The 26,531-nt window shown below is 36.2% G+C and overlaps 1 protein-coding gene across 4 annotated transcripts in view; it reads right to left on the reverse strand.

Annotated features, from left to right (window-relative positions):
- Positions 1–26,531, reverse strand: part of PPARG (peroxisome proliferator activated receptor gamma) — a 148,108-nt gene that overhangs the window by 97,924 nt on the left and 23,653 nt on the right. For 3 of the 4 annotated variants that reach the window (XM_044252973.1, XM_044252974.1, XM_044252972.1), the window contains exon 2: positions 9,268–9,335. The exons of the other annotated variant lie outside the window; for it this stretch is intronic. The gene's annotated coding sequence lies outside the window, so the exon portion shown is untranslated. The remainder of the gene's footprint in view (positions 1–9,267; positions 9,336–26,531) is intronic. 4 annotated transcript variants of the gene reach the window in all.

The raw sequence follows: 26,531 nt of genomic DNA on the forward strand, positions 1-26,531 counted from the left end.
TATATATGTCAACTTATTACTGTAATGCCAGGTACCTAATGATACTAAGTGTTGTTTTCCTTTCCTTTTCATAAAACTCTCTTCATTTGACATTGATGATCCCAGTCTGTCCTCTCTCTCATCTTTCAAACTTAACCTGTGTGTCGGTTCTGCAGACCTCAGCTTCCCTCTAGGACAAAAACACTCAAATCAACAGACTACTTCCACTGCCTGAAACGAGGCTCATCCCCTATCTTCACACATCTCTCTGGGGCATTTCTTAGATATCCCACCTTCACTTCAAACTGAACAAGTCTAAAAGCAGGTGCATCTTTCTTTCCCCAGAGGAGTCCCTCTTCTCTATTTCTTTTAAAATCTTATCTCTCTGTATATCAGCCAAAAGTTCATCTTTGACCCTTTTGTCTTTTATCATCTTCATTTCTTAGTCACCAAATCTTAGAAGTTATCAAAATATCTTTCACTTGTCCCTTCCACAGAGAACTTGTCTTACTTCTTCCCTATTTCTAAACCTTCAAGTTCCCAATGCCTCCTAGACAAAGCCCTGTTTCCTCAGTCCAACATTTGTACCCTGCCAAATATAGCCCCTTTGCTCCGTATGTGTACTTCCCCCTGATTCTCCAGTATAGCATGACCACCAATATCTTGACTTTCCTACCCCATGAGGCTCCTCATATTTACAATTTCCAGCTTCTTCCTTTTCACGTATCCATATTCTTACTTCCAGGCGGAAGTAAGTTGTTAGGAAACAACAAAGCACTATTCCAGCTCTGCATGTGTATTTTATTCCACAAATTTTTACTCGATGTTTTTCCTCAATCACACGTTGCCTGGTTCTGTTATTTAATTCTTTCATGTGGTATATGTAGGTAATGTCTTTGAAACAAGACTGTAAGCAAGGACTATTTCATCTCTGTTTTGTCTAGAAGAGTGCTGCATATATAAAAGTAGTTCAATAAATAACTTGTTTGGTTTTAAAGATTTTATTTATTTATCAGAGAGAGAGAGAGGGAGAGAGAGCGAGCACAGGCAGACAGAATGGCAGGCAGATGCAGTGGGAGAAGCAGGCTCCCTGCCAAGCAAGGAGCCCGATATGGGACTCGATCCCAGGATGCTGGGATCATGACCTGAGCCGAAGGCAGCTGCTTAACCAACTGAGCCACCCAGGCGTCCCTAAATAACTTGTTTTAATAAATAATATATATATAAGGGCACTTGGGTGGCTCAGTTAAGAGTCTGCTTTCAGCTAAAGTCGTGATCCTGGAGTCTAGGGATCAAGCCCTGAGTAGGGCTTCCTGCTCAGCAGAGAGTTTGCTTCTCTCTCTGCTTCTGCCCCTCCCCCTGTGTGTGTGTTCTCTCTCTTAAACAGATAAATACAACCTTCCCAAAACTAAATAAATAAGAGGTCCCTGGATGGCTCAGTCATTGAGCATCTATCTTTGGCTCAGGTCATGATCCCAGGGTCCTGGGATCGAGCCCCATATCGGGCTCCCTGCTCAGCAGGGAGACTGCTTCTCCCTCTCCCTCTGCCCCTGCTTGTGTTCCCTCTCTTACAGTGTCTCCCTCTGTCAAATAAATAAATAAAATCTTAAGAAAAAATGCATACATACATAAAACTCATGATAAATAACTGTCCTACACTGGGGAGGGCATGTGCTATGGTGAGTGCTGTGAATTATGTAAGACTGATGGATAACAGACCTGCACCCCTGAAACAAAAATACATTATATGTTACTAAAAAACACACAAACAAACAAAAAAACCTGTCCTAGCCCTTTACCTGACTTGGAAGCCTTGCTTCAGATGCAACTGAACACTGAAAGTCCATCACTAGTCTGTGAATTGAATTATACAGGTAAAAGGTAGCTGATGAGGTACTTATGCATTTTTATGCATGGGTTTACAACATGTGCAAAAAGAAAAATGCTGTGTAAATGTTAAATCTATAAAATCATAAATGCATATATATGTCACAGAAATTCTTATTTATTTATTTGACAGAGATCACAAGCAGGCAGAAAGGCAGGCAGAGAGAGGCAGGGGGAAACAGGCTTCCTGCTGAGCAGAGAGTCTGATGCTCGGGGCTCTATCCCATGACCCTGGGATCATGACCTGAGCCGAAGGCAGAGGCTTAACTCACTGAGCCACCCAGGTGTCCATGCCACAGAAATTCTTTTAAAGTAATTCAGTTTTGTACATGCTTTGCATCTCTATTTCGTAAATTTTAAAATAACATTTAGGCAAGACTGCTAATAATACTATGTCTAATTAGCAGAAATAAAAGTATATGTGCATTATTTAATTTCAATTACATTATCGTTTCATTACTTGCATAATATTTGCTAAAATTTTTGTTAAGCACTAGGGATAGCCCAAAGATGGTCTCTGCTCTCGGGAAGCTCACTCCTAAAACTGACTATAAAATCTGTTACAGCATGATACAGTAATTGGTATATTCCAGCCATGAACGGAACCAGAACATTGAGCAGTCTGGTGTGGCTGAACTCTAATATTTGTGGCAGCCAATGGAGAGGATACACTGAGGGGGCAGGCTGAGGTTGACCACAAAGATTCCAATGCTCCTTAAAAGGAGGGTGAAATGTAAACAAACAAACATTAGAAAGATAACTGTCAACTTGGGAGGGTGAAATGCAAACAGTAAAATGTTGAGTCAGATAACTTGCCATTACTCGGGTGAGAAATTAGGATAATCTGAACTAAATCAACATCAATGGAAATAAAAAGGTTGGAAAAGCAAAACTAGAGTAACAGCAATCAGTAGATCTATACATAGGAAGATTTTTTCCCCCATCACATTTGCAACTGGGGAGCAGAAGTGTACAAAAAAAGCATTCTTCTTAGATACTCACTTGCTGTTGTTATTACTTTTGTTTCAAATTCAGTTGGATAAAAATAGTTAGTACATATATTGAGAACACGGCAGCATTTTTTATAACTTTCATGTTTTGCTTAAGGTTGAAAGTCAAGTCCCTCCAACATACTCCTGCCACCAACACATCCCAGGTCAGTTGTTTTTTAAAAGGATGTAAACTTAAAGGTAGTTAGTCCATTTTGTCAGACACAGAGGCACTAAATTTTTAGAAGTGTGATCGCTTCTAGCAAGCACTTTTTCTGGTAAAATGTGGTAGAATACAGATCTGTTATGTGTCACGCTTTTCATATTGGTGCTTAAAAATAAAATTTAAAAACAAACTAAAACAATGAAGGGGCTTAAAGTTTTTCTTGAACAAAGGTATTTTAAAAATATATTGAATAGTTGCAGAAATCCTTTAAACTCCTATCACACAGAGAAGCATTTACTCTTTAAAATAAAGTTATTTTATTATTTCTTATTATATGGCAATATATTATTGTGGGGTCTGAAATTGAAAAAACATCGCGATAATTTCAACAAATAGCTCCTGCTACTGAATGGGCCCCAGCAGGGAGGACAACCAAGTATGTTCCTATAAATCCTTAAATTACAGAAAACACATAATCACCATTAAGGAACGAAATAGCAGCAGGTCAAAAGGCAAAAACCGCATTCTGTTCCACTTTAACTGGTAATAAGAAAGTACAGATTAAGGAATGAAGATGTGCACCAACCACACTTCTTAAAAAAAAAAAAAAAATTAGTATGTGCTAGGAAACAATCATCCTGGTGGCAAAATGTAATTCTTATGTAGTATTACAGAGTAAGGGAGTGACTTGCACTCAAATCCCATCCTTTTAAAAAAATGATCTGGATTTGGTTAGTGAGTGGGGTGCTGATTAGGGTGTCCTGGTAGCTCTTAGGTTGAGTGGGATGGAATAAGTTACCTGTCCTCTGCCTATTTTTATTTCATTTGGAAAAGGTAACAATTAAAGGCAAGAATTATAGTTATCCCTTAAAGACATATAATTCTGTAAGAATTTTCTAAGCCCTTTATCTATCTGATCTTACTTGATCCTCACAATAAACATCTCCCACTTAATAGATAAGGAAATTGAGGTCCCAAGTTTTTAAGAAATTGCCAATTAACAGAAGAGGAAAGATTACAACCCAGGCGTCCCGACTCTCAAAACAATGATATTCTCTGGAATGACACAGTTAGGGTTCTTCTAAAGTATAATCAGAGATCAGCGTTGGTAAAAAGTTGAGTATTAAACTTCTCTATAGCAGTAGGAAAAATCATCTTCATTGTATGTATGTAATTATTAAAATACTTGCTGAATGATACACCTTATATTTCCAGTGAAAGCAACAAAAAATAAATGTTTCATGATCGCGTAGTTACGCTAGATTTCTCTGGATACTCAAAATAGATTGCTAAAAAACATCAGTTCTTCTCAATTATAATTATACGTCAATAGTCACTTCTAGACACAAAAGTGCTCTCAATTTTACGACACTATCTGGAAGAAGTTCAACAACACATTGTTAATACTCTACTCCTACAAAATAATTTTAAAGCTCCATGGGAATTTAGATTTGCACAAGTTATTAGGATGTGACCTTTCCCTTAGATTTCTTATTTTAGGATTGACTTAACATTGTATTTCCCCAGTGGGAGCTGTTGTACTTCCTTCGCAGATAAGAAAAATAGCAATCACAAATTATAGTGAGTAAACTTAGGAAAACATATATTTCTGTGATGCAGAAGAAACCAAAATCATAAAAGGAGCCTGCAAGGCATATTCCTTGAGTTTGAGAGGAAAGCCATGTGGCTTGCTGACAAAAGAAAACAAAAGTCATGCCATTATGGTATTTCCCTGAAATTTATACTTAATTGTTTTTTGTCCCAGCTACCAAGTCTTATGACTTTTAAAGATTACTAAAGATGTTTACGTCACTAAATTTCCTATGTCCTGTCTACTGAGAGTATAAAAGGTTAAAAATATCAAACTTTTAGTAACTTAAATGATTTCAGATCACAGGATCTGGATTGAGGGACAGTATAAAGAAAAAAAATTTAGTAACCGAGTTGCTTCACTTTATGTTTCATGGAATAATAATGGCTTCTAATGACTGACCTCTTACATGATACTGTGGTAAAATTTATGTACATTATTTGTAATATATGAGTTGTTGAAAGTATCCAGATAATCAAGAATTTTTTTTTAAAGGCAAAGAACACTGTGGAAGGAAAGATGATGAAGACATGTATGTTTTTTTCCTAACTAGGTGCCAAAATCAATGATTTTATATGGTCTTAGTTGATGGAAATATTAAAATAAAGAAACTATGAAAAGATTAAAAATGTTTTTTGAGGGCGCCTGGGTGGCTCAGTGGGTTAAAGCCTCTGCCTTTGGCTCAGGTCATGATCCCAGGGTCCTGGGATGGAGCCCCTGCATCAGGCTCCCTGCTAAGCAGGAAGCCTGCTTCCCTCTCTGCCTGCCTCTCTGCCTACTTGTGATCTCTGCCAAATAAATAAAATCTTTTTTAAAAAAGTATTTTTTGAGAATGAAAGTGCAGGATATAAATGAGAATTAAGTAACTGTCAAAAGTAATCTTTTGTATCCTGTTATCAGACCTATTTGTGCAGTAGGTTTTATTAAAATTACTTGAGAACACGGCTTCATTTGATTTATTACTCAAGAATCTCAAATAATCAAATCTACGATGCATTCTGAAGTTTAATTCAGAGTCTCTATACCACAGAAGCTTTACTTTCAGGCTTAATTTTTAAGAATTTAACTCTCAACATTTTATAGCTGTGCCTAACATTTTTAAGTAAAGATAGTACCCACTGTGGTTGACATACACTTTTTTCACAAAATATTGTATAATTTAGACAAAGCTAGGTTCTAAAACATTGTTTTGAATGAAACAGAATTTAGAAATCATTTAATACAATCACTTAATTGCACAGACATTGAGGGTCAAGAGATAACAATGTATCAAATATTACATAGACATATAAAAATATGTGTGTATGCTTATCAAGAACTGGAAGGCAATTTGTAGAATAGTTTGAAAAATAATATTAAGATTATAGATAATTTTTTAAGTGATCGGTATCATTATTATTACATTGCTTATTTGATATAAAAAATACAGTAAACTGTATTGCAGTTAAAACCTATAATCTCTACTTCATGTCAGTTACTATGACACTTAACCCTCAAATGAAGGTTTAGAATGAAAAGCAAAGACAAGGGGTGTCTGGGTGGCTCAGTCAGCTAAGCATCTGCCTTTGGCTCAGGTCATGATTCCAGGGTCCTGGGATCAAGCCCCGCATCAAGCTGAGCATCAGGCTGCCTGCTCAGTGGAGAGCCTGCTTCTCCCTCTCCCCCCTGCACTATGTCTACTTGTTCTCTCTCTCTCTGTCAAGTAAATGAATAAAGTCTTTTAAAAAAGGAAAGAAAAGACAATCAATCACCTCTAATCTTTTCCCTGTTCACTGTAATACATTTTAAACATGTAATTTTGTTTCTTAAAATTTTCTCTATATTGTTATTCTAAAACGACCATTCCCTTCAAATATTCAAACCACAAGTGACTTAAAAGAATTTCATGCAAAGTGAAACAAACACAATAATCAAAACTCCTCCAAAGCAAAAGTAATTTGTCCTCATTCCTCATTTTATTTCTAAATGGGCCACCTACCGCCTTTTAGGTTTTACAACCAAACATTATCTATGTTCCAATCCTGAAGCCCTGCATTTGTACACAGCAGTATAGTTCGGCAGAGAGTTCATTTACAGAGGGCAGGACTGAACTTTGCATGTGAGCACATACAGAAAACGATAAAGATCGTTGTGTCCTATTAGTAATTTACAGAATTGTGATTTGCTCCACCCAGTACACCTCTAATTGAATTCCTCAGCCATAAAATCATGGGGACCAAACAAGTTCAGATATCTTTTATCTAAGCCTTTTTTTTCTCCCTTACCATCAGTTAACATATTTCTTATGGGGCTTTTCTTCTTTTTATAGATTCATTTGTCTTAGTTATAAATTAACCCCACAACCAATTCTCTCTGCAACCCAGCTCTACCATGTCCTGTGTACCAGGCTTCTTTTTCCATGCAAAATTGATGATAGAGGGGCCATTTCAACAGCCCGATGCTAAATGATGCCCAGGGAATCATCTCTAGATTAATAACAAAATAAAAAAATTCCTCAGGATAAAAGCTCTTGAGCAGAGATTCTCCTCACAGCTGGACACCCTGGCAAAGAAGTGGAAGGCTAACCGCTAGAAACTTCCATTATTTCTTTTTTGCTTTTCAGAAAAATTGTGGTAAAATATATACAACATAAAAATTTACCATGTTAACTCTTTTAAATACACAGTTCAGTGGCACTGAGTACATTCACACATTGTTCAACTAGCACCACCATCGACCATCTCCAGAACTTTTTCATCTTTCCAAAGTAAAACCCAGTCCCCATGAAAAACTAGCTCCCCATCTGTCCCTCTTCCCAGCTCCTGCCAGCCACCATGCTGCCTGCTGTCTCTAGGACTTTCACTGCTCTAGGTACAAACTTCTGTTTTTTTCGTGTTTCCCTTGAACTGTGTAAAACAGTGTAGTTCATGAAACTGGTTGAACACACAGAGTTGCCCGCAAAAAATAAAAAACTTCGTAGAGGAATTCCTAATACTTAGCATTTCATTTTTATGCCCAAATACTTGGATTGAGACCAAACACTCACGTTTAGATGCCAAAGTATATACCGGTCCCTTACTTTGTCTTCTATCAAGAAGTTGGTCTTTCGATTTGAAGTGGCTTCAGGTTTTTCTAAAGCTACACTGATTTTCTAAGCAAACTTAATGCTGCTGTTGATTTTTCTTTAAGAATCAAAGTTCCCTTAGTAGTACTTGTACTCACTGAATTCCCAGACATTTTACCTAAAAACAGTATGATCTTCCCTCATTTTCACCATTCAACTATAAGACTTCTACTTCTCCTAATTCTAAGTTCAGATGTTGCCTTGGGTAGTGAAGATTGATGGGCCAAGAGATTATTAATGAGATCTGAACATCTCACAGTTTGGGTTTGAAAATTCAAATCAGACCCTGATCATCACCAGCTAAAATCTTGCTAAGAGATGGTTCCCGAGGAGGCAGAGCCTCATGGCATTTCCCACACACAGGTCTTCTAGGGGACTGGAAGTAACTCTCTGAAATATTAAGTGAAGACCGAACTTATGGAGGTAGGGACTGCAGTGTATATGGCTAGGATTAAGAAACATAAGTCAAAGAGTACCCTTGATGAAAAGAATGCCCCTGCTTCTCTCTGTTTTAAGATGTGCAGACAAACAGAAACTCACCCTATAAATCAATGAAAATCTAATGAAAATGATTATTTAGGGATTCCACCGGGACTTTTAAAGAACTTTTCATTTCAAAATAATTTGAGGGTTACAGAAAAGTTGCAAAGACAGAACACTCCCATGTACCCCTCACTTGGCTTCTCTTGCTGTTGACCTATTACAACCACAGTACAATGATCAAAACTAATAAATTAACATTGGCACAATACCATAAACTACTTTCTTTGGACTTCATCAGTTTTTCCACTAATGCCCTTTCTCAGTTCTGGGAATCCCACATTGTGTTTAGCTGCCATGTCTTCTTATTCTCCTCCAAATTTAGGGTAGTTCCTCAGTCTTCTTCTTTTTTAACAGCTTTACTGAGGTATAATTAATATACAAAAACTGCATATATTTAACTGCACATTTATTTATTGATTCAGTCATTTATCTATATCAGTGTGGAATAATGTATATATATTTTATTTGGGGAGTTATAATCCAGTACTATAGCCATTTATATTATTGCTCAAAATCTTTCAGCTTTGGCCACTGGGAGCTGGAAAAATGTGAGCAATAAAATAAATAACTGTAGTATCATATTTTAACTCCCCAAATAAAAAAAATATGTGTATTAGTATTGGATATTGAAACTAGTTTCTCCTTTGTGAGCAAGGATCATGGTTGCATGGCTTAGAGGGAACCAGGCAAGGTATTTTTATTTTTATCTCAATTTAATTGTAAGTATCACAGGAAACTAAAATAATATACTTGTACTTGAGACTTAATTCTAAGGATCTAAGTTATTTTTTAACTTCTAGGTCACTCTCTTATCTTTGTTTTGTCTTACACAAATACATTATTATGTTCTCTTCAACTGACTGGTAAATTACAAAGCAGAAAGTATTCTGATAGCCAAAATAAGCTCTCTAAGAAATTTTACAACAAAATACTATGAAGAATTTGCATGTTCTTTTAAAACAATGCTTTAAAATACCAAGTTAGTAAAATAAATTCTGCATTTACCTACCGTGAAAGGGCGACTCTTGTTTGAGAAAATGGCCTTATATACTGGCTTAGAGTTGGCGTCTTTCAAATCTGAACAATTAAAAAAAAAAACACAAAACATTTGATATACACATAGTCAAAATTTTTAGACAACTAGGCTGCCAAAATGTAAGGAAAAAATAAATTTATTTTTTCTATTAGATTTCATTTGAAATGTTTGTTTTCCTTGATTTTAATATTCTCTAGAAGTAACCAACAGACTACCAACTGTAAATCACACAGGGCTGGAGAATCTTCTTAAAGAGACATGTATTAGGTTTACTTTACCTACTTTCCTACTCTGTCACTGATCATGAGTTAAGGTTCTTTATCTCATCCATCTTTTACATCAAGTTAATAATGACACCTACATTACTGGACAGACTTCAGAAAAACTAGATCTTAAAAAGATTAATAATCTCAAAAGACAGATGTTTGCTAAAAGTTATACATAGCAAATATGCTATTATTAAAATACAGAACGTCATTCTAGATGGCACATGGCTATTAAGCCTATAGTGAAAGTATAGTCATGTATCACAACCATTTAGGGACAGGAGACGTAGCATATTCCATGTGGAGATTTTTAAAAGGAAGACCCAGAGAGCAAAGAATTCAAGCAAATGTGCCAAAGGTCTCAGGATTCATATCCTTGGCTCTTACGAAGGTCTCAGGGATCTGAGAATAGCCGTACATTCCATAAAGACAAAACAGCATCTAGTGCCAAAAGCCTTATCATCGGGGTCTTAATAGCCCAAACTTCCAGACCCAATGAACTACACAATCTAACCTACACAAAATTCCAATTTTTTTCTTTTTTAATTCTACAGCTTTGCAGACTTGAAACTTGCAAAAACTATCCTGTTACCTGATATATAACATCAAAGTAGTGGATTATGAATATAAAATGTTTTCTCATTTTGTTATTTCTAACATGAAAGAATATAAACTATAGCCAATGAATTTTTTTGTTGTTGTTTCTCTAGCATTATTTAGTACTTCTCTTAACACAGACTCAACACTAATAATAAAGTAATTATTTGTTTTCAGAATGGGACATATTCTTCTACAGAAAACTCTGACCCGTCAGTATTTTAGACTGGTACATTTTGTTTTCTGACTGATTACCAACATGTATCAGACCAATTTACATAAATGCTCTCTCATTTGTTAGTCAAAAACGAAAGGAATATCCACACCAAAACTATTCATTGCATATAATAAGTATAACACATGAGGAACAACTTTTATCTCTAATGAATTATCACTTTGTTTTTGGTTTTTTGGTTTTTTTTTTTTTTACATTTAATTAAACTAAAAAGGGCTTAAGTATATGGGAGGAAATAGGAAAGAATATTAATAAAGAAAAACGGGAACAAAACCTCTATCTGAAAAAAATTAAAGAATGCTGACTCCAAGTTAAGAGTAAATCATACTAGCTTTCCTTGACACTGGTCCCAATTTCCCTTTGAAATACATATGCGTTCATTCAAAACAAGAAAAAGGTAAAGATAAGTATTCTTAGCTCGTGGTCCTAAGACTTAGATCGAACAGAAAACTGGGCTTGGCTCCTGCAGCTTTCAGAGACAGATGGGATTCTATAATCTTTCCCCAAACCCTTCCTATAACTAAGATCAGTAATCTCCTTTCTGTACCCACTCAGAATTGCACTGTACCACACACAGAAGGAGCAGTTTCCAAACATTAGCTACTGTAGAGAAGAAACAAGAGCGGTTCTGGGGGTAATGTATACCAAGGATTCTTTCACATTCTCCATCCAGTCAGTTAAACACAGCTTGGTTTATATTCATTAGATTATGAATCCTTCTACTCATTCCCATTCACCAATTGGCTTCTTTCAAATCTGAACCCCTGACATTTCAACACAACTCACATGAGACAGGGGCTGTTCATACCTACTCATCCAACTTTTTATGTTCTGCTAAAAATCGTCTCTCAGATGTAAGTAGATAGTAATGCAGACCAAGGGGCAATTTACTCAAACTAATTTGTCTGAAATGGTAGAAGTGGCAAAAGTTGCCTTAAGAAATAGAAAAATAATTAGCAATGAAAGCCACTGAAAACTTATCAAAGAATTATTTCCCCAAAAAGCTCTGGGCCTAGATAACTTTCTAGATTTTTTTTTTTCTAACTTTCAAGGAAGGGATAATTTTCTTGTTACAAAATTATTTATGAATAGAAAAAAATAAAGTGACCAATTTTTTCAAAAGTAGCATGATATTGATGTTAAAACCTAACAGAAAATGAAGAGAAAAATACCAGTTCTACTTAGTAATATTGATAAAGCTATAAATAAAATGCTAATGAACAAATTCAATCATATACTAAAAGAACAAACCACCACAATCAGGTTGGATTTACTTCAGGCAAAGATTTACCTCCAGAACATTTATTAAATAACGTGTCAGAGCACTAGGTCAAGTTTTAAAAGAAAGTAGATGATTATCTCAAACAACGCAAAAAAAACCTCAACAAAATGCAACAGCCATTCTTGACATTGTTCCTTTAGAACACTAAGAAACTTTAATAACAGAAATATTGATCTCACTCAAATTTATAACCAATATCATCTTATTTGCTAAATACTACAGCAGCGTTTCCCAAAATGTGTTTTGTAGATAACTAGTTCCTTAAGACTTTCTAACAGAGAGGTTTCCACCATAAAGCAAATTTGCTCACATTATTCCTTTTTTGGAGATTAATAAGGTACATAAGCATTGTATATACTCTGTGGGCCCAACACCTAAAACAAAAATCAACAATAACACAGGGTGTTCCACACAAACAATGAATTGTGGAACACTACATCAAAACATAATGATGTACTGTAGGGTAACTAATAAAAAAAAAAATCTGCCTTAACTCAATTTGAAAATGTGTCTTCACTTCCTATTATTTTACTCCTCAACCCACTTTACTGTGGTTTTTGCCCACCTTTCTACGGACACTAAGGCAAAATTTATACACTGTTTCCTTCTTGCTAAATTCTTTAGACTTTTCTTGATTTTCACTCTATTTATCCAAAGCTGTGCTGATAAATATTTAACAAGTGGTTCTCCTTACAGGTGAAAATGCCCCGATTTGCAGTGTTTGCCAGTTTCTGTGGTGTCAATACTCCCCCCAGGATTGAGCAGAGGCTACTGACGTAACATCACAGAGCGCTGGGGTGGGCAGCGCTGGAGCAGGGGCTCAGGCCACATTGCATTTCTACCATTCAGACACAATCGACAGGAACACAACAATGTAAAACAATTAGGAAGTGATGTCCGAGGTGTGTTTATTGCTTTTGTTTTTTTTTTTTAAACATAACTTGTTTAATTGCAAGTATTTACCATTGTCTTTTACTTTATTTTTTATTTTATTTATTTATTTATTTTTAACCATTGTATTTTAAATAATGGCTGTGGATAATAATGGGCTCTCAGAAACCCTGAAAATTTTAACAGCTCACTTTCACAACCCGGTCTGAGCTGGCTTCGGCACATTGGTCTTCTGCAGTGTTTGGTATTTTGTCCATCCTTTACCACTGAAATGGTCTCCTTCTTTATTTGCCTGAAGACCAGTTTCTCCTAGCTCTTATCCTGTCACATGACTACGATTTCAGCGCCTCTTCTTGGTACCTCTTCTTTCTGAGCTCTTCTATCTTATGTCCTGAAAGTTCTTTCCTGGTTCACTCTTACCCATAAAATCTGCTTGTTTATAGCTCACAAATCTTTATCGGCAACTACAACTATTCTCGCAAGTGTTCTAATTCTGCATTTCCAATTTTTTTTCAGACACCCCTACCTGAGGTTCTTCGGGAACCTCAAGCTCAAAACCACCCAAGCTGACTACCTATCTTCCCCCACTAAGGAAGGAAAGAAACACAATTCAACACATAATTGGGCTGCTCCTCATTCCTTGCAAGATTAAAAGGAATTCTATTCTCCACTCAGGTCCCTCAAAACATGTTATAGAACATTCAGTTCATAATAACAAGCAACCTTCTCATATCCCTTTTCCCTACATCCTTCAATTTTTTTCATATACCACACTCTCCAAAATGTCTCCCCACCCAAACACCTCACTAAACGTTTTCTCTATTCCCAGCCCAGTAAATTTATAATCTTTCCCTCTTCCTCCCCTTTTCAGCACTTTATCATGTCCTCCAGGTTTTCCCATTCAGTCCCTTCCTACTTATATTCTCCAGCACTTCCTCACAAAAACTAGGCAATGACCTTGTAAGATCAACTTTTCTAAGGGTAAGGGAAGAGGGTGTTGTATTATCAAAAGAAGATTCTCTTTGGTGGATTGGGGGAAGTGAAAGTATATGAACACACTCAAATGACTAATTTTTAATCCCATCAAACTAAATTTCTCACCATCCTCCCCCCTAAACAGCTGATGGATTCCATCAGTGGCCAGACTCAAGAAGGGCCAATTGTATCCTTCCCTAGATTTTTACACTAGCCATACAAAATTTGCTATTGAACTTACCTCTCTACCCTGGGATGACCAAAAAAAAAAAAAAACAAAAAAAAACACCAAAACAAAACAAAAAACAAAAAAAAGAAAGAAAAGAAAAAAAAAAGAGGCTTGATTTTGATTAAGAGGATTCTAAGAGGGAGAGAAAAATGGAATTGAACAATCTCTTAACGGTGGTGGTTGTAAGTGATGGTGGAATTACTGAATATAAGTTAAAGATTTGGTGACATGATTTACCTCGTCACAAGTAACAAGAATAAGTACTTCCAGCTTCTTAGCACTTACAAAACACAAAAACTGATGCAGTGGACCTGAACAACTTAAAGTTTAGATCTAATCCATAGTTACACCTGAATATGGTTATACTTCTGTAGATCTGTTATGTGTGGAATGGTGGTAGCGGTGTTGGTAGAGTGTAGACATCTCTTTCTCTGCCAAGTTAAATACTGCAAAATTAGGCTTTTGTTAAAGAGTGTAAGACAGGGTGGCTGTATTCAAACTGCCTGAGTTCAAATCCTCATTTTATCACCTGGAAGGTTATTTTTGCCTCTCTGTGCTTATTTCTTCATCTGCAAAAGAGAGATAATAGTGTGTACTTTCTATGGTTGTTTGAAGAATAAAATGAGATAATGTAGGTGATGCTTAAAATAGAGCCTGATAAGTACTCAACAAATATTAAATATTACTATCAATAGCTAGATTACTTTTTTGGTGCTTGAGATAATTAAAGAACAGTCCTTTAGAAGGATAGTTAAATGACATTTTGGCGAAAGATTTAAGCTATGGAGTAAAGGGTAGACTGAACAGAGAGAAAGCATTCTCTAAACGTGAAATCATATGGTTACATTTATAAATCAAATATAAACTAAATTATCCTAGTGGCAATATTACTCCAAAAAGTCATGATAGCTATTTAGGACTAGAAGTAGAATGAGACAGTAGATTTGAAATAAAAAAACGACAATCATTCATTGAGCATCTGATACTTGTTAGCAGTGTTCTGGGCACCGAGCATAAAGAATGAACAAAACAGACAAGAGTTCCAGCTCTTGTGTAATGGCATATATGAAGACATAATAAATGTGGATGAACTAGAGAGTATTACGCTGAGTGAAATAAGTCAATCAGAGAAAGAAAATCATCACATGATCTCTCTGATATAAGGAATCTGAGAGGCAGGGCAGGGGGTTGTGGGGGGGCAGGAAGGGGAAAAATGAAACAGAATGGGATCAGGAGGGAGACGAACCACAAGAGACTCTTAATCTCATGAAACAAACTGAATGTTGCTGGGGGGTTGGGAGGTAGGGAGAAAGAGGTTGGGTTATGAACATTCGGGAGGGTATGCGCTATGGTAAGTGCTGGGAAGTGTATAAGCCTGAATATTAACAGACCTGTACCCCTGGGGCTAATAATACATTATATGTTAATAAAAATAATTAAAGAAAAAAACTAGATCCTGAAGGATCATGTGATATATCTGGTATACCTACCATTTGGAAAAAAGAGATGAAACTAAGGTTGTTAGAGACAAATAGGAGTTACCTCAACAAGCTACTATGTTTTACTAGATTTACAAATCAAGGTCCATTGAACCCCTTCTCCCAGTGTGAAGATTAGTGATTCAAAAATCTTTTATAAAATCCACTGGAGTCCATGTATAAGTGATAACCAATTTCATTTCACCTCAGAAAGAGCAACATAAGCATGTTCACAAACATGAACATTTTGTTCATTTTAAATTCAGAGGACATCCCTACTTCATCATTTGACTAGTACATAAAAGTGCATTTAATTTCCATATTAGAGACCCAACCAAAGAGAGAGATACTAGGAACTGGGAAACAGGAAGAAAAATGGAAAACAGCCATCGCGCAGAGAAACAGAGACAGAAAAAAAAGAAGAAAAAAAGAAAAAGAATGTAAGAAACACCAAAAATGAGGGAGGTGAGGAGGAGAGGGGCAATGGGAAAGAGGAAGTTAGAAGAAGAGCTAGAGCAGGAACTGAGGGTACAGCTAGGAGACCTCGAAAATCCAGATTAGTCATGAGTAATAACTTTTTACATTTAAGTTCAGCTATTCATTTTAGATATAAGCATCGGAAGTCATCATCATTGGTATTTTATATACTGTACAGAAATTAAGAAACCACCAAAGTTTTCACATGGGTAATTATATACAAATTCTACCTTCAGGAGACTATCTCTGCTTTTATCTAAACTCATATTTTCCCTACTTTGGTGCCTATGCTCATATAATTTTTCTACTCGAAGTGCTTTGTCCACCATAACTCCACATTCAATGAACAATTCTCAACAAATATGTACTGAGTATCCACAACATATTAGATACTGTTCTAGACACAATTTAAATTTTTATACATATTTTAGTGAAAATGGGCTATTTTAACAAAATATTCTAGTAGACTTGAAGAAAAATGATTTTTCTTCTTCTGCAGCTAAACTTTTTCTTCCTGATACCATAACCACTAAAAAAATCCTTATGACCATAATGTCCCTTATTTAAAAGCACTCCAGAATTTTCCCCAAAATCCAGTTAGACTATCACTCCTGTGGGAGTCAGTCCTCTGGATCCTCCAAAGCGCAATTAATCTGTGAAAATTCCAGCTGCTAAATATTAACAATAACAGTTGGGAGACTGTAATAACTAAGTAAAAACATTGAATAATAAAAGTTATTTTAACTTTCACCCACAGCAAAATGGAATACTGAAGACATTACCAAAATGGGTAGTCAGGGCTGGTCTTGTTCAATCATAGCAATACATCACAGGAGGAAGAACAAATGATTTTAAGATCAGCAGTGTGACTGTGATTTAGATAACTCAATTCTGTAGATATAGCATTACTTGTAAAAAAAACATCACTTGGAAGAGGAACTTACCACAAATATTAAAGGTTGAATTAAATGATGGCTGAGAACCCATTAAAACTGTATTTTCTTTAAAAAGAACTATGACGGGGCGGGGGGGGGGTGCTTGGGTGGCTCAGTCGTTAAGTTTCTGCCTTTAGCTCAGGTCATGATCCCAGGGTTCTGGGATGGAGTCCTGCACTGGGTTCCCTGCTCATTGGGAAGCCTGCCTGCTTCTCCCTCTCCCACTCCCCCTACTTGTGTTCCCTCTCTCGCTGTGTCTCTCTCTGTCAAATAAATAAAAATAAAATCTTTAAAAAAAAAAAAAAAGAACTATCTATGGAACCAACCGTATGGATATGCTTAAAATTGAACGCGCATTCAAATTTAGGGAAATGTAATTACGGGTCTTGACGAAAATGTCCAGACACTTAGCAGACACTGGTTTTCCAATATGGTCAATAGCAAAAGAAATAAGTCTATGAAGTTAATATTACAGACTAGGGAATTGCTACGGTATCTCCTATAAAACGTCTAGTTCATTTGTCCTATCAGACAAGACTCCTTGACTGACGGCCATTCAAATTCCACATGAATGTCTCTACTGACAAAGTATCTGCTTCCTCACAAGGCAGCCTTCCCAACTGCAGCAACTGGAATCCTTTCCTCACGCTGAGCCGAAGCATGCCTCCCTTTAATTTCTAGCAATCCTGTGACAAAGAGCTGTCTATGAGGCAGAAAGCTCCATAAGGGAAGGGACCTGTCTGTCTTGCTTACTGCAACAGTCCCAGTGGCTAGCACAGTGTGTGACACATAGTAAACATGCCATAAAAATGAGTCCATTGCTGAGGACTGCCCCATAGGACTCAGTCACAAAGTCCAGTCCATTTGTTCTTTAGGGCAGTGGTGCTGTAACTCGGAGGTGAAGGAATTTTCAATCCATTGTGGCTACTTCAGTAGAATGCAAAATGATGGGCTTGCATGTTATGACAATATAAAATTTTTAATGTGTATCCTCCAATTTGCACTTACCTTGTACCAAGCCAGAAACAGAGGGTTTATTAGCAGATCGGTCTCATTTTCCCTACCTCTTTGTTCCTACAGGCCCTCCTCATTTTATGTCCAGATGTTGCGATAGCCTCCTGTTTTCCCTGCACACTACTGCCAAATTAATCTCCTGATTAAATCATCTCACTCTTTTTCTCAAGACCTGGAATCTCACCACTCCTTATAAGATAAAACCCACACTCCTTTGCCTGCATTCCAGACCCTTTCTCATCTGACCTAAAATCTCTGTCTCCAGCCATATTTCTCCTACTCACATACACGTGCTACATTCACTTCAAATGCATCGTTCTCGGCAGAGTTTCCCTCAATCCATGCTTACGCACTATTCCAGACTTTGTTTTCTTACACTGGAAATTCCTTTCCCCTCCTTTTAGGCTGCCTCAAACCCTAAACTTTTTGTTTTGTTTTTGTTGTTGTTTTATGGGGCAAAATTCACAGAACACAAAATTAACTATTTTAAAGTGCACAATTCAGTGGTATTAAGCACATTCTTCAAGCTGTGCAACCAGCACCTCTATCTAGTTCCAAAACATTTTAATCACCTCAAAAGGAAATCCTGTACCCATTAAGCAGTCCCTCCCCTTTCCCCCTTCCCCCCAGGCCCTGGCAACCACTAATCTGCTTTATTTCTCTATGGATTTGCCTATTCTGGATATTTCATATTAAAGGAATCGTACTTTAGTTCCCTTCTTTGTTTCTTTTTCTGCATATTTTTTAGGTTTATTCCCCACTGTGAGGTTACACTCTCAATCTCCTAACTTTTCCAGTCTAGTTTAAACCCTCCCTTCTCTACATGGTTTTTTCAGGGTATACCGTCCACTCCACACTGATCCACCATTCTGTGAATTTTTGTTGCATTTGTTTTCTGTCTTACTTATTTTATTTTCTAGCTCTTAATCATATAAATTCTATGTTTGAATTTTACCCCATTTTGATTCATGTAGATTATAATCTCCTTCTTCCTGTCTCCCTTTGTGCCTAGAACATAGTTGAACATGTGTGCAATCCACTGTGTCCAGCCATATAGAAATGAATAACAAAATGAGGAAACTGAAGTCTGGATCGTTAATGAGAGAAAGCTTCAAACCCATTTCACTTCTTCATCTTTCATTTTATCAAGCTCAAGCCTCCCTACCATTTTGCTTCTCTCTGGTATTGTGTCTGTCGGGCCCTTCTTTGCCCTAGTGGGAGGTGAACAGGTGTGGTTGCAGAAGGATAATGGCAGGCTGCCCAAAGCTGGATAGGGTACAAATTCCCTGCATTGATCTTTGGCTAGGAGACTCCTATCTTCCTTCTACAGCCACAGACGAGGGACTGCGGAGAAGAGGGGGTGGGCAGAGATGCCACAAAGCCATGTAAGAAAAGGTTCCTCTATTTGCTTTTCTTTTATATGTAAATCAGTTTCTTTGGCATTTTGATTTAAAGTTGCTCATAAACCCCTATCTGCCTTGTGAAAGGAGATTAACAGTTAAATAATGATGACGATAGTACTTGTGATTCATATAGGAAATAGAGTGATTAAATTATTTTGTATATTATAAACAAATTAATAGGCCAAAACTTGATGGTGCTTAATCTAATACTTCACGAAATATCTGGAAAGGAACCTGCTTATTTTATGCCTGAGTAATAAGTCTAAATGACATTTTCTATTGTACATTATTATGAGCTTTTCTCCAGTTGCAGTACTAAATAGAATCTGTTACAGTTGCCGTTGGAAGCCTCCAAACAGGAATGTAAAACAGTGCTCTGGCCCTTAGGCCATTTAAAACCTGTTTTTCTGACCAGAACAACTAAAAGATCCAACATAGAACGCTGAAGTCTATAATTAACATTTTTCCCCCTTTTCATATCCCATTTTGCCTGCTTTAGAATAGTAAAATGGAAATCTCTTCTGGCATTAATTTCAAATCATTATGTAGCATTAAAAATGTTAAATAAAATACAAATTAACATTTTATTTTATCTTTTCAAGATTTTCTTTTCTTTTTTTTTTTTTTAAAGATTTTATTTATTTATTTGACAAACAGAGATCATTTATTTGACAGGCAGAGAGAGAGGAGGAATCAGGCTCCCTGAGGAGCAGAGAGGCCGATGCCATGTGGGGCTTGATCCCAGGACCCTGGGATCATGACCTGAGCCGAAGCAGAGGCTTTAACCTACTGAGCTACCCAGGTGCCCCGGCGCCCCACAAATTAACATTTTAGAGAGTAACTGAGGGAATTCCTTTAAAATGTAGAGAATAGCAGCACTGAGAATCTCAAACAAGTGACCCTAAAAAGGCATAAACTTCTCCTCAGTATCAAATCAAGTTTAAAATTATTAATAAAGTACTTTGGATGCACCCAACACCCCATGCTACAGGCTATGAATTAGGGAAATTAAGTTTAGAAGTATTTATAAAGCACTGATAATATACCCAGTTCCCTACACTATAGACCATGAATTAGGAAAAGTATGTAGTACATACGTATGTAAGAGGAATAAGAACTACAACATCATTTCTGTCCTCTGAATTAACAATTTTGCTTGGTACACAGAATTTGTGCAGAAAAATTATAAGACATGACAGCAAAGAATCAGCAAATAAAATGTGTAATCTAGAATATGAAACACATTAAATCACATTTCAGGGTAGATCTGCCTTCTAATCGTTTTACTTCAGCTGAGATTAAAATTAGTTTGCATTTTCTGAATTCGAAAGCTGGTGGCCAGTATAAATATTTTACACATGTGTTGTATGACAACAGAAATCAACCTCACCTTTAAAAACTTCATGTGCATAATAAAGACAAATTAATTGTGTGTCTGTATGGTGCTTTGTCAGGATCCTAGATTGTTCCAGCAGACACAGTGAATTACACAGAATGAATCATGTGCATGGCTTAAAGACGCACACCAAACCAATATGCTGTGTTAACCTGCTTAGGTATCTTCTCAGCTTTTACTGAGCTGTGGTAATTTGCCTCCCTAGTGCTAGATGCTGGTTTACCGACCCAGCGTGGTGTGCTCTCAAGACTGAGAAGCATTAGTCTGACCCTCTGGCCAGGTTTCCGAGTCGGCAGATTTTCCTTCCTATGTAAGAATATCTAGTATTGAAAAGCAAGCAGTCATTCATTAAATGTCTGTGGAGTTTGTGAAATTGAATAAACTATAGCAAAATCTGCAAAATTGGAGAATTTTGGTTATATCTGAAGTAAATCCTATTTGCCATGTCAGTCTACATATGAATGGATTAACTGTACTTCACATAAATTCCTTCAAAGTGTATTCATCCCATGATTCCCCAAACTGTCATGTGGTTCAGAACTTATTTTTAAGTGGTCAATAAAATATTTTCTGTCACTGTAACATCAGAACTAAAATGGGAGACAATTTGTATGTGAATATGGAATTTGGAAATAGCTGTATTAAGTAATTTGACCAAAGGAGGCACATTTGAAATAATATCTGGATCTCCTTTTTACTCAAATATTATATTCTAAATATGTAAAAGTTCTTCACAGGCTTTTAAAGAAAAGTAGCTAACTTTATTTCCCAGGGGGAAAAAGAGTGTTGTTGGTTTGTTTTTGTTTTTAATTTTAACCAGATAGTTCTTCCAATGAACTTTGTTTTATATTTCTATTAAGTATAAATAATATTTTGGAAATGGGGTTACAAATTCACTTGCATAGCTCACCTTTACATATAGTCACTGTGAGAACATAAAATAAATAATCCTTCTGCAAAGTAAATAATCACTTTGTCCTTTGGATTTTCAATAACAGTAATACCTTATTAACAAAAGATGCACTCTACCTCCTTTGTTAGTAAATTTGTTACTGAGAGAGACACAAAGTAATGTAATATAACATTATACATAACACACAATGCATACATATAACTTAAAATAATATAGTAATAAGGGATCCAGGAAAAATATTCAAGGATGCAGGTTCTCCCCTATTCACAACCAATTCAAAGATAGCCACTGACTCTCTGTTGGTCCAGCAATGCTGTCTTGTCACAGGGGAAAGGCCAAAACTGTGGGCTTCTCTTAGATATCACCTCTCCCACTACTCTTCTTGTTAAATCTAGTTAGCAATAATTGTAAACTCCAGGGGAGATGGAATTTGTTCATTGCTTTTTCCTTCTTCTTTAAAATAGTCTTGGCACAAAGGAGGAGCTCAATAGATACTTGCTGAACAAACTGAGGACTAAATCAGCAGAAATGGAGGAGAGAGAAAGAAGAGAGAAAAATTCAATATCCCTGACAAAAAATTTTTAGAAGTTTTTAAAACTCTGTCTTCATTCAGATAATGGTTATTCTGAAGACATCAAGCTGATATAAACTTCTCAAAAGAAGTTCCAAAGAAGTGACAAGAAAAATGTAACCTGTGACCTGGGTCAAAGGCAAAACCACTTAATTTTCCCTTTGGAGTTTCTAGAACAATGCAACAGAAAAAAGGAAAAATTAATTAATTCAAAGGTTACTGCTCCGTTTATGTGTGTGTGCGTGCACATATGTGTATATAAATAAGTATTTCTCTGTGTATGTATATTTACATAGTATATTAAATATATGTTATATATTAAAAATATGCCTTTTACAGTGTTCACTCAGAAGTCTGACTAGAGTTTTAGAAACCTGAATTCCCTTGCTATCAATAACTACCCTACCATGGAATCATTTATTTTTATAAAAAAAAATAGACATATTTTTTAAGAAAAAAATTTTAAAAGGGTGGTTTTAAATCAAAATAATTCCAGAAACTACTTTTTAAAAATTCTGTATTGTCAGTGTACGCTAAAGATCAAATAGGGAGTGTAGGCCCAAAGAAATAAACAAAATCAAATCTGATGTATGAATGAGAAAATTAAGAGACCGTAACAGAGATGGAATATTTTTCTCCTCCCCGATAGAGGTTAGTCAAACAAAGAGTACAGAGAAGTCCAATATGTGAAATAAAATTAAGTATGAAATAAAATTGGGTATAACCAAAAAGAATTCATGTGGTACCTTACATTATTGTCAATGGCTTTCAGGATATAGGTAGAGGATTCTCGATGTTTAATCAACTCTTTGTCTTGATTTTTACTAATCAGAATTAAAGACATACTAAAAAATAGAAAAGCTATAAACATATGTTCTTAGTTTCAGAAATAATTTTATATTACTGGCTGAACTTTGGGAAAGAGAGAAAAATATCAAAATTTTTAAAAGCCCTCCATGATCTCACTACTTAATATAACTGTCGTAAGTTTTAGATATTCCTTCCTTTCCAGACTTTTTTATATACATATATTTATATAAGGTTGCAATCAATAGTGCATATACACTTTTATGCTACTTTAGTTAATATTTTTCAGATTTATTACCATTTCTAAATTGTCACTAATGGTGATATCATATTCCACCTAGTAATCATACCATAATTTACTTAACTATTCTCTTGTTATTGAATATTTAAGTTACTTCCAAATATTGGTTCCTATAACATTGCTTTTATGAAAGTCTTTGGGTATATTGCTTTCCCTATATCCTCCACGTCTTCAGGAAATGTTCCAGAAGTAGAGGTATAACATCTCAGTGTGTGATATACTACCCAACTGCTTTTTAAGCACCCTGAATTCAATCACAGTGACATCAGAAATACAGGAGTACACGTTTCTTTAATTCCAGAACTAAAGAATTTTAGAATTAAAAAAAAAAAACTATCACTAATAATCACAAGGAAATGTGGATTTTCTACTTTTACTAAACCAGAATTGGAGCTTATACCCATATCTTGTAAGTCTGTTTAACATGGATCCTCTAGGGGTGACTCATCCTTGGTGATCTTATAAAATCCAGTCCCAAAGTTTTGTCTTTGATCCTGGAGGCTCAGGATTCCTAGCAACCGTTCTAAGGTAAGAAGAACCAGTGATGTTCAGACTACAAGTGAGCTGGCTAGCTTCTCGTGACACAAGCTTACTGACAACACTGAACTTCTTTAAGTAATACAATGCCAAGCCAAAGAGGTTAATTTTATGGGATGATCCCAAAAGAGTCTATCAATAGGGAGAATACAGCAAAGAACTTAACTATAGGCAAGGGTAGGGCCTACTAAAAATAATCCAAACTAAGTGCACTGATCAACAGGGCCAGGCCATTATATGGGATGCAAGAACAAGGGGGTTCCAAAATAGTATCCATCAGAATCCCCTGGAGAGCCTGTGAGAACACATCCCCAGAGTTTCTGACTCAGTAGGTCTGGGTGTGGCCTGAGAATTTACATTTCTACCAAGTTCCCAGATAATGCTGATGCTGCTGGTCCAAGGACCACACTTGAGAACCACCGCCTTAGATGATTTCTTCATCCTTTTTAAAAAAACAAAAAACAAACAAACAAACAAAAAAATTCTATTTATTCATGAGAGACAGAGAGGCAGAAGCAGACGGAGAAGCAGGCTCCCCCACAGAACAGGGAGTCTGACGGGACTCGATCCCAGGACCCTGGATCATGACCTGAGCCAAAGGCAGATGCTTTACCAACTGAGCCACCCAGGCACCAATGATTTCTTTATCCTTTTTAAAACATTTACTGAATGTGTACTAAATATTGTGCTAGATGCTGGAGACAGGAAGATAAATGAAACTCGTTTAGTACCTGCTTCAAGAAACTAATAATCTACATTTTTGTAGACATTGTTCTGCTCTAGTCCTAAACACCAACGAATTTGGACCTCATTAAAAGGAAAGTTTAAAAATATTTTATATTATCTTTAAATAAAGCTAGGATGTTTCTAATTAGTTCCAAATACTTTAGGAAAACATGTAGTAATCCTACATTGGCAAATGCCTGGATATTTTCTTCACTCTTCTGGATTTTGGCATATGCAAATAATTTGTTAAAGTATTTTCTTCATTTATATATACCCCATTCATGTTTGCTCTCTTTCATAAACTCTATCCACTATATAAAGCAAGGGGAAAAAATTTAAGCACTTTTCCACATGTAATCAAAAACTTGTTTGTTTACACCAATAATTACCAACTGATAGAAAAGAACAAAGTTTAGTAAGGTAGGACTTCAAGATTCTCTGCTTTAGATTCTGACTTCTTCAACACTGTGGAAAAAGTGAACAAGAAAGCAATGTGCTCAGTCATGGGCATGAGGGTAGCCCAATCCTAACTGTTAAACACTACCTAGCAGCTGACTCAAAGAATTAATGAACTTGATTTTGTCATAGTTAGTAATCTTCTACTTCTATCAGAGATGTGTTGGCTTGCCATAACAATTTTTGAGCAAAAAATTAAAAAAAAATAAAGCACGTGTTAAGTTTTATGATCAATGGATCTGCAAAAGCATTAAGCATTATACTTCAGTATACATTTTTCTGATGTGATTGAAAGGTTCCCCTCATTTCAATATACTAGGACGCTACTTTAAACGTCTGGAAGAACTCATGGATACACTAGATCATTTGTCTAGCATCACAGAGAAAATAAAAAGACATAATAAGAAGTTATATTCAGATATTTGATTGCCAACTACTAACTCATAACCTTAATTTTGAGAACATTTCCTAGGAATGTTGATGCTGGGGAATAACAACTTGTTTTCTTTGAGGGAAAAAAATGGTTCAAGGAAGACTTGTATTGATCTTTAAGAGAAAAACAAAGGCATGTATGGGGGAATCTATCCTTTCCTACCACTGCTAGTTCCAATGGTTATTTTCTTATTTGGTTTCATAGAAGCTGGTTTATGGGGAAACTGGAACATGAATCATTTTTATTTTATTTTTCCTTGTCCAGATCACTTCTTTTTAAACTCCCACATGTGTTCATGTGTTGTCTATTCTCTAAAGGCCTTGTTTTCAGGTAGCAGGGAAACTAGGAACTAACGTCTCCATTTTTTGGTGACAGTGATTTAAAAGAACTAACTCTGCTAGGAATATTGGCATTTTGAAAGTGGACTTCAAACTTTCAAATGACAAATATAATTTTAGAGGGGGACTGACAGCCAGTGGGGTGGGGTCAGAGTTAAGGGGTTCTTTCCAGCACTTCATCATTGTACTCAGGCAGCCTGACAGGTATGTTTCCCTACTGCCTTCCCTATAAAGGAAAATTTATTCCTTAAACATACAGGGTACGAATATCCTTTTTCCATTCACTTTCCCAGATTCTCCCCTGAGGCAACTTTTACAGCCAGAGAGAATAACAGTGCTAGGTGGCAACTTTAGAATTTAAAGCTATTTTAAAACTCTATGAAGTCATTGAGGAACAGAGTAAATTCTTAGAAACCAACCTTATATTTGAGGTCTACGCACAGTAACTACAATCTGATGATTGTGGGAGTTGACCAACACAGATCTCTTATACTCCTACTCAGGGTATTTCCCTGTTTTTCTACCTCCCTCATATCTCCCTTCTCCTTATCTGTGGTAAACTGTGAAGGAATTCACACCCCAGGTTTATGCTAATATGAACTCTTTCCAGAAGGTCAGAAAATTTGTCTCGGTAAGCCTTTTTTTTTTTTTTTTTTTAAAGATTTTATTTATTTGAGACAGTGGGGGCAGCCTGTACAAGCAAGGGGAGCTTGTGAGTGGCAGCAGGAGAGGGAGTGGGAGAGGGAGCTCCCCACTGAGCAGGGAGCCCAATTCCCGGCTTAATCCCAGGATCCTGAGATCATGACCTGAGCCAAAGGCAGACACCTAACAACTGAACCACCATGCACCCCTGTCTCAGTAAGTCTTATCCACATTGTTAACTCTCTCTCTTAGATGAGTCTACAAGTTAGAGTGTTTTCTCAAAATAGTGAATCAGTTAAACTAGCAATGAATTTATTTTCTAAAAGCCATGAAGT

This window comes from Neovison vison, chromosome 6 (assembly GCF_020171115.1).
Source record: "Neovison vison isolate M4711 chromosome 6, ASM_NN_V1, whole genome shotgun sequence".
Taxonomy (NCBI): domain Eukaryota; kingdom Metazoa; phylum Chordata; class Mammalia; order Carnivora; family Mustelidae; genus Neogale; species Neogale vison.